Genomic DNA, 7,551 nt, shown 5'->3' with positions numbered 1-7,551 from the left:
GTTTTTTCAAGCATCTTGTGTACATCATTGCCCTATGCTTTATTGTTATGTTGGAGTGCAGTAGCTTAGTTTCTTGTTGCATTCTAGCTGGCATCGTGTTGTTAATCGCAGTTTTGCACCATCCTTGTTTTGCTTGCCATTTGCAAACCGTGCATCCGTTTCCAGTGATCTTTATATCGATTTCGACTGAAATCATCTCATCTTTCCAGCGGAATTCTTGGTTTGCCAAGTTGATGCCTTGATCAATCTTTTCCTTCCAGAGCACGCATATGCATTGCATATCATATCTTGCATATCATACCATGTTTTGCATTATGTTGATTGTGCATTGCACTGTGTTTGATTGTTGGTCCTTTGATTGTGTTATTGCTTTGGGTAGAGCCGGGAGACGAGTATGTGATCGAGGAACCTGTTGAGTGCCCTAACGAGGATCAAGCTTTACTCAACTCTGAGAACTTTGTAGGCAAGATGATCATACCCACGAAATCACATCTATCTTTGCTTGCTAGTTGTTCGCTCTTTTGCTTTGTCGCGCTACCTACTACTTGCTATGTCATGCCTCCCGTATTGCCATGTCAAGCCTCTATCCCACCTTTCCTAGCAAACCGTTGTTTGGCTATGTTACCGCTTTGCTCAGCCCCTCTTATAGCGTTGCTAGTTGCAGGTGAAGATGAAGTTTGTTCCTTGTTGGAACATGGATATTGTTGGGATATCATTATTATCTCTTGTGTACTTTAATGCATCTATATACTTGGTAAAGGGTGGAAGGCTCGGCCTTATGCCTAGTGTTTTGTTCCACTCTTGTCGCCCTAGTTTCCGTCATACCGGTGTTATGTTCCTTGATTTTGTGCTCCTTACGTGGTTGGGTGTTATGGGAACCCCTTGACAGTTCACTTTGAATAAAACTCCTCCAGGAAGACCCAACCTTGGTTTTACATTTGCCTAACAACCTATACCTTTCCCTTGGGTTTCGCGAGCCCGAGGGGCATCTTTATTTTAACCCCCCGGGCCAGTGCTTCTCTATGTGTTGGTCCGAACTTGGCGATGTCCGGCGCCCCCTGGGCAACTACGGTCTATGCCAACCCAACGTCTTGCCCATCCGGTGTGCCCTGAGAACGAGATATGTGCCGCTCGTATCGGGCTTTGTCGGCACATCAGGGCGGTCTTGCTGGTCTTGTTTTACCATTGTCGGAATATCTTGTAACCGGGATTCCGAGTCTGATCGGGTCTTCCTGGGAGAAGGAATATCCTTCGTTGACCGTGAGAGCTTGTGATGGGCTAAGTTGGGACACCCCTGCAGGGTTTGAATTTTCGAAAGCCATGCCCGCGGTTATGTGGCAGATGGGAATTTGTTAATATCTGGTTGTAGAGAACTTGACACTTAACTTAATTAAAATGCATCAACCGTGTGTGTAGCCATGATGGTCTCTTTCCGGCGGAGTCCGGGAAGTGAAAACGGTCCTTGTGTTATGCTTGAACGTAAGTAGTTTCAGGATCACTTCTTGATCACTTCTAGTTCACGACTGTTGCGTTGCTTCTCTTCTCGCTCTTATTTGTGTAAGTTAGCCACCATATATGCTTAGTGCTTGCAGCAGCTCCACCTCACTACCCTTTCCTACCCATAAGCTTAAATAGTTTTGATCTCGCGGGTGTGAGATTGTTGAGTCCTCGTGACTCATAGATACTTCCAAACAGTTGCAGGTGCCGATGATACCAGTGCAGGTGACGCAACCCAGCTCAAGTGGGAGCTCGATGAATATATTGATCATTGTCTTGTTTCGTTTCCTATTGATCAGTAGTGGATCCTAGTTGGGACGATTGGGGATCTAGCATTTGGGGTGGTCTTTCTTTATTTTGGTCCCGTAGTCGGTCCTTGATTGTATTCTGGATGATGTATGGATTATTTATGTATTGTGTGAAGTGGCGATTGTAAGCCGACTTTTTATCCATTTCTTATTCAGGACGTGGGATGTGTAAAGATTAACCCTCTTGCGACAGACCTACCATGCGGCTATGCCTCTAAGTCGTACCCCGACACGTGGGAGATATAGCTGCATTATGGGTGTTACAAGTTGGTATTAGAGCCTTCCCCGACTTAGGAGCCCACTGCTTGATCGAATAGCTGACGTTGTTGAGTCTAGAACAAAATGTTTTGAGTCTTAGGATTATATATATATCGGAGAGTAGGATTCTTTTTACTCCTCAATCCCTTCGTTGTTCTGGTGAGGCCTCCTGGCGTAGAGTTTTGAGTCTTCTCTCCTCAAATTTCACGATTTTTTTAGGATCACGCAGGTATCTTGGAATCTTTCTGATGGTTTTGTGACGAGAACATTGTTCTTGGTGCCTCCTGACATTTAGGGGTTGTGGCAGTGTCCCGGGGAGTTGAGCTCCGAGGTGTTGTCGCCACAATTTTATCGTGCAGTTTTGGAATACCTGAGTTTTGCCGACATTGAAAATCTCTTTTATGTAGTTGTTGGTGAGATAACCTCGACGCCCCCCAGTACTGGGGCGGGAGTTCGGGAGTATTGCCATAACTCGTATAACGGATGCTTTTCGAAGGTTGAGATAAATGATTTCCGAAGGTTTCTTGGTTATGTGTTGAAGGATGGATACAGCTGGATGTAGGATTTGCTAGTTTTGGGTGAGATATTATGCTTCCCCTGTATCCCCATCACCTGATTGCATAACCAGAAAGTTTCCAGAGTTTATAAGTGGGAATTCAAGTAGCTCCTAGAATATCTTTCCAACAGACACATGATATGATATGGGATCTATCATACGTTTGTTTCGGCTTATTCTGCAAGCCAATCCTTTGTTTTGTCTTGAGTTGTGGTATTCGAGTTGCTTCGAAGTCAAATGTTGATTCCATGTCTCTTCTAAATGGTGTTCTCATATTTCTATGTGAATACTAATCCTTTTTGTTAATCGAGATTGTCATGTCAATCCTTTTCAACCGGCGTGTTTCTCTTCAAGTGGATCCGATCATTTAAACATCTGCAAGTCACCTCTCGATGTTTCCCAATGTTATTCGTTTCATCTGTCCATCTGTCCCCAAGTTGCCTTTGTTTTCCCACCCACCCACCCCTTTTTCTTAAAGGACTCGGAATTCTTAATCAAGTATCCATCTTATGGATGTGAAGTCTCTTCTTTCTTTTGTTTCAATGTTCTTATCCGGTGATTCTCACGAAGATACTAACGGAGCTTCAAGTTCGTCATTGTTCATTCTTTTCTTCTTTGATGGATTCAATTCAAGCATTGTCGATCATATCATTTCCTTGTTTCAAATGTCTTCTCTTGCCAGTGCACCTCCTAATCATTCACCTCTCACTATTCATTTGTTCCGGAGTGCGAAGATATCTCGGAAGATTAGTTGCCATTCTCAATCCGTTCAAGTTATTTCGAGGTTGTTATCTCATTCAAGTCATTTAAATCAATCGGTGCAATCTCCCTTTCAAGTATTCGTCTGAAGGTGTTTCTCATGAGTGGACCCTAACCCACAGGTTTTTTCCCAGGATCTTACCTAACTCTTATTTTTTCGAAGTTATTCTCAAATTCATTTCAAAGTTGACGTAAGAATGAATTGTCATCAGTCATATGGTTTTCTCCAAGATCTTTCAAATTCTTCTCATCATTTGGTTCAACCTTTCTAATTTTCATCCCGAAGATACTCAACAATTCCTGGTGGTGTTTCTCATCGTCATTCTCAACACTTGAATACCGAAGAACAGTTTCTCTCAAATCTTGGTCCGTTCTCTCGAAGATGCATAGTTCAAGCTTGATGCCATCCTCTCATAATTGTTTTTGATTGTTAGAATTCTTTTCACCTATCCAGAGCAAATTCAAGATTCTTTTCAGTTTGGCTCTCCAAAGGCCATCATTTCGGGTTTATTCATCCTTAGCTTTCAGCTATTGTTCTCTAAAATCTTACTGGTGCATCATTCAAATATTCGCTAATCAGCTCGGGATCTCTTCGTTCTCTTGTATCTAATTTCCCTCAAGTATCTTCATTCATTTTCCAATTCTTCCCGGTGAATTGTGCCTTTCCTACCTTCATTTTTAATTCTTACGGTGGTTCGTTCAATAATTCTCTTCCGTGTTATCGTATCAATTCATTCTTTCTTTCTTCCCAATCCTACCTGTGGTTCGTTGAAGACCTTCCCAAGTTTGCGCAATATCTATCTTAAATCATTTCTATGAGAATAAGTAGTATGCCAAATCCGTTGTTTGTCATCAATTTAAATTGGTGAAGGATACGCATAACATAATTCTTATTCTTGTTTCATCCAAGTGATTAATTGCTTATTCCGGAGGCTCATCAAATTCTCGATTTTATTGTTTCATCTTTTCTTTTCCCGGAGTTCCAAGCTCTCATCATCACGAAGATCCTTCTAAATCATTGCAAGACTTCAATATTACTCTTTTCATCCTTCACTTCTTTTGATCATTCTTTTATTACCGGAGTTCTTCATGGAGACTCTACATGGTGGTTCATCAAGGATTCCTTTCATTCTTCAATTGTTCTTCAAGATTTCTCTCGAAGTTAAGATCCTCCAAGCTATACTCTAATATAAACATGGTGTTCAACACATGTCTTGTTTTGAGGAGTTCAAGCTTTCTTCATCTTGCATTCTGAAGTGCAATTCTTTATACCTTATCTTTTGAGGTGGTGTTATGTCATTTTTGACAATTTCCCTTCGTTTTTCATGATTCGCAAGTTTTCACGGATGAGATAGTCAAACCCATGAATTTCTTCGAGCATGAGTTCTTCTCAATCCAACAATCACTTCGTTGGAGTTATCTTGGGTTATATTTCAACTAAAGCTTTCCCTAAGGATTGTTGCTATTTATGGTGCTTATAAATGACCCATGTTCTTCATTGATCCTCTCGGTGAAATAAGCTTCTCGTCTTGTTGATATCAATCCAATATTTTGTTTCCGTAGTGGCAGAATTCCGCCTCAATTTTGAGAAGTTTTCCATAAGCCCACTACAAGTTTATTCGTTTCATTGTTGGTTTTCCAACAACTCCGTTATAACCTTCTTGGAAGGGTGCTCTCCAAGCTCTTTTGTGGCAGAAGTGGACATTTTCTTCTCCATTCTTTCATTCCAATGATCTATCTTCTATTCTTTATTCCGGTGACATTGTCATGTTGCTCTTCTCTCTCATCATCTCAAGTTGTGAGGATCGTGTTCTTTTCGTGCTTATCCATTTAACCGGAGTGTTGTGTCCTCTTTTCAAGTTCTTTTTAACTTATCAAGTCTTGCATCTCTTTTCAACCGGAGCGCTATCCGAATTTGTTCTTCCTCATTCCTTTTTTCTAACAGAGTGTTTTCAAGTTTATTCATCTTCATTGTATTTTTTTCTCCAAGATGGTTTAACCTCTCAAGGTTCTTTGGTTTCACTCGTTTGTCAAAGAAGCAAATTAGTTTTACCTCTTCTCTTCCTCTCCCATTTCCCTCCGGTGCCATCCGAGATCTCGGGACGAGATCCTCTCGTAGTTGTGGAGTGTTGTAACGCTCCGGATACAACTTTCCATATTTGTAACTCCGACTCTTTCCATTTTCTGCTATGCGATATGAGATTTTCCTTCATGGTTGGGTTTTTGTCTTCATTTTGCATTTTGTTCATGTCATGCATTTCATATCATTTCATCATGTGCATCGCATTTGCATACGGGTCCGTCTCATGCATCCGAGCATCTTCCTCGTTGTCCGTTTTGCAATCCGACACTCCTACATGCACCGGCGCACCCCTTGAGGGAGTCCTGGATTAGGGGGTCTCCGGACAGCCGGACTATCTCCATTGGCCGGACTGTTAGACTATGAAGATACAAGATTGAAGACTTCGTCTCGTGTCCGGATGGGAATCTACTTAGCGTGGAAGGCAAGCTAGGCAGTACGGATATGGATATCTCCTCCTTTGTAACCGACCTTGTGTAACCCTAACCCTCTCCGGTGTCTATTTAAACCAAAGTGTTTTAGTCCGTAGGATGACAATCATAACATACAATCATACCATAGGCTAGCTTCTAGGGTTTAGCCTCTCTGATCTCGTGGTAGATCTACTCTTCTACTACCCATATCGTCAATATTAATCAAGCATGACGTAGGGTTTTACCTCCATCAAGAGGGCCCGAACCTGGGTAAAACATCGTGTCCCCTACCTCCTGTTACCATCCGGCCTAGACGCACAGTTCGGGACCCCCTACCTGAGATCCGCCGGTTTTGACACTGACATTGGTGCTTTCATTGAGAGTACATCTGTGTCATCGCCGTTAGGCTTCATGGCTCCTACTATCATCGATAGCGATGCGGTCCAGGGTGAGACTTTTCTCCCCGGACAGATCTTCGTATTCGGCGGCTTTGCACTACGGACTAATTCGCTTGGCCATCTGGAGCAGATTGAAAGCTATGCCCCTGGCCATCAGGTCAGATTTGGAAGTTTGAACTACACGGTCGACATCTGCGGAGACCTGATCTTCGACGGAGTCGAGCCACAGCCGGGCGCGCCGCACTGTCGCGATGGGTATGACCTAGCTCTGCCGCCGAATAGTACCCCAGAGGCCGCTGCACCAGCTCCAACCCTTAGCTCGGAGCCAGCTGTGCCAATCGAGGACAGGTGGTTAGACACCGCCTCAGGGGCTACAGTCTCAACGGCGATCGAGCCAAACACCAGCAAAACACCAGCATAATCCTCTGCGCAGCCCGTGACTCCAAGGTGCCGGACTCTTTTTCTGACTCCGAATCCCGCGCCCCTGCCAATCGAATCCGATTGGGCGCCGATCATGGAATTCACCGCCGCGGATATCTTTCAGCACTCGCCCTTCGGCGACATTCTGAATTCACTAAGGTCTCTCTCTTTGTCAGGAGAGCCCTGGCCGGATTATGGCCAACAGGATTGGGATGCGGACGACGAAGAAATTCGACGCCCACCCACCACCCACTTCGTAGCCACTGTCGATGATTTAACCGACATGCTCGACTTCGACTCCGAAGACATCGACGGTATGGACGACGATGTAGGAGACGAACATGAACCAGCACCTATAGGGCACTGGAAAGCCACCTCGTCATATGACATATACATGGTGGATACACCCAATGAAGGCAATGGCGACGAGATAGTGGAGGATGACCCCTCCAAGAAGCAACCCAAGCGCCGACGTCAGCGGCGCCGCTCTAAGTCCCGCCAAAGCAAAAGTGGTGATACCGGCACATGGAGTAATAATACTCCGGATAGCCGAAGACAACAACAATCCCCTCCAGCAAGATTAGAGCAGGAGGATGAAGAGAGCCAGCTCCTGAGAGAGCGGCAGATGGAGAGGAGGAGGATGATAATTACATGCCTCCCTCCGAAGACGAGGCAAGCCTCGACGACGATGATTCGCCGTGCCAGAGGATCCCGCGAACAAGAGCGCTTCAAGCGCCGGCTTATGGCCACGGCAAATAGCCTGAAAAAGCAGCAGCAGCTTCAAGCTGATCAAGATCTGCTAGCTGACAATGGACTGAAGTCCTGGCGGCCGAGGAATATAGGAATATAAACTCGAGCGCCC

The sequence above is a fragment of the Triticum urartu genome, chromosome 2, assembly GCF_003073215.2.
Source record: "Triticum urartu cultivar G1812 chromosome 2, Tu2.1, whole genome shotgun sequence".
NCBI classification, from domain to species: domain Eukaryota; kingdom Viridiplantae; phylum Streptophyta; class Magnoliopsida; order Poales; family Poaceae; genus Triticum; species Triticum urartu.
This window is presented reverse-complemented; position numbering follows the sequence as displayed.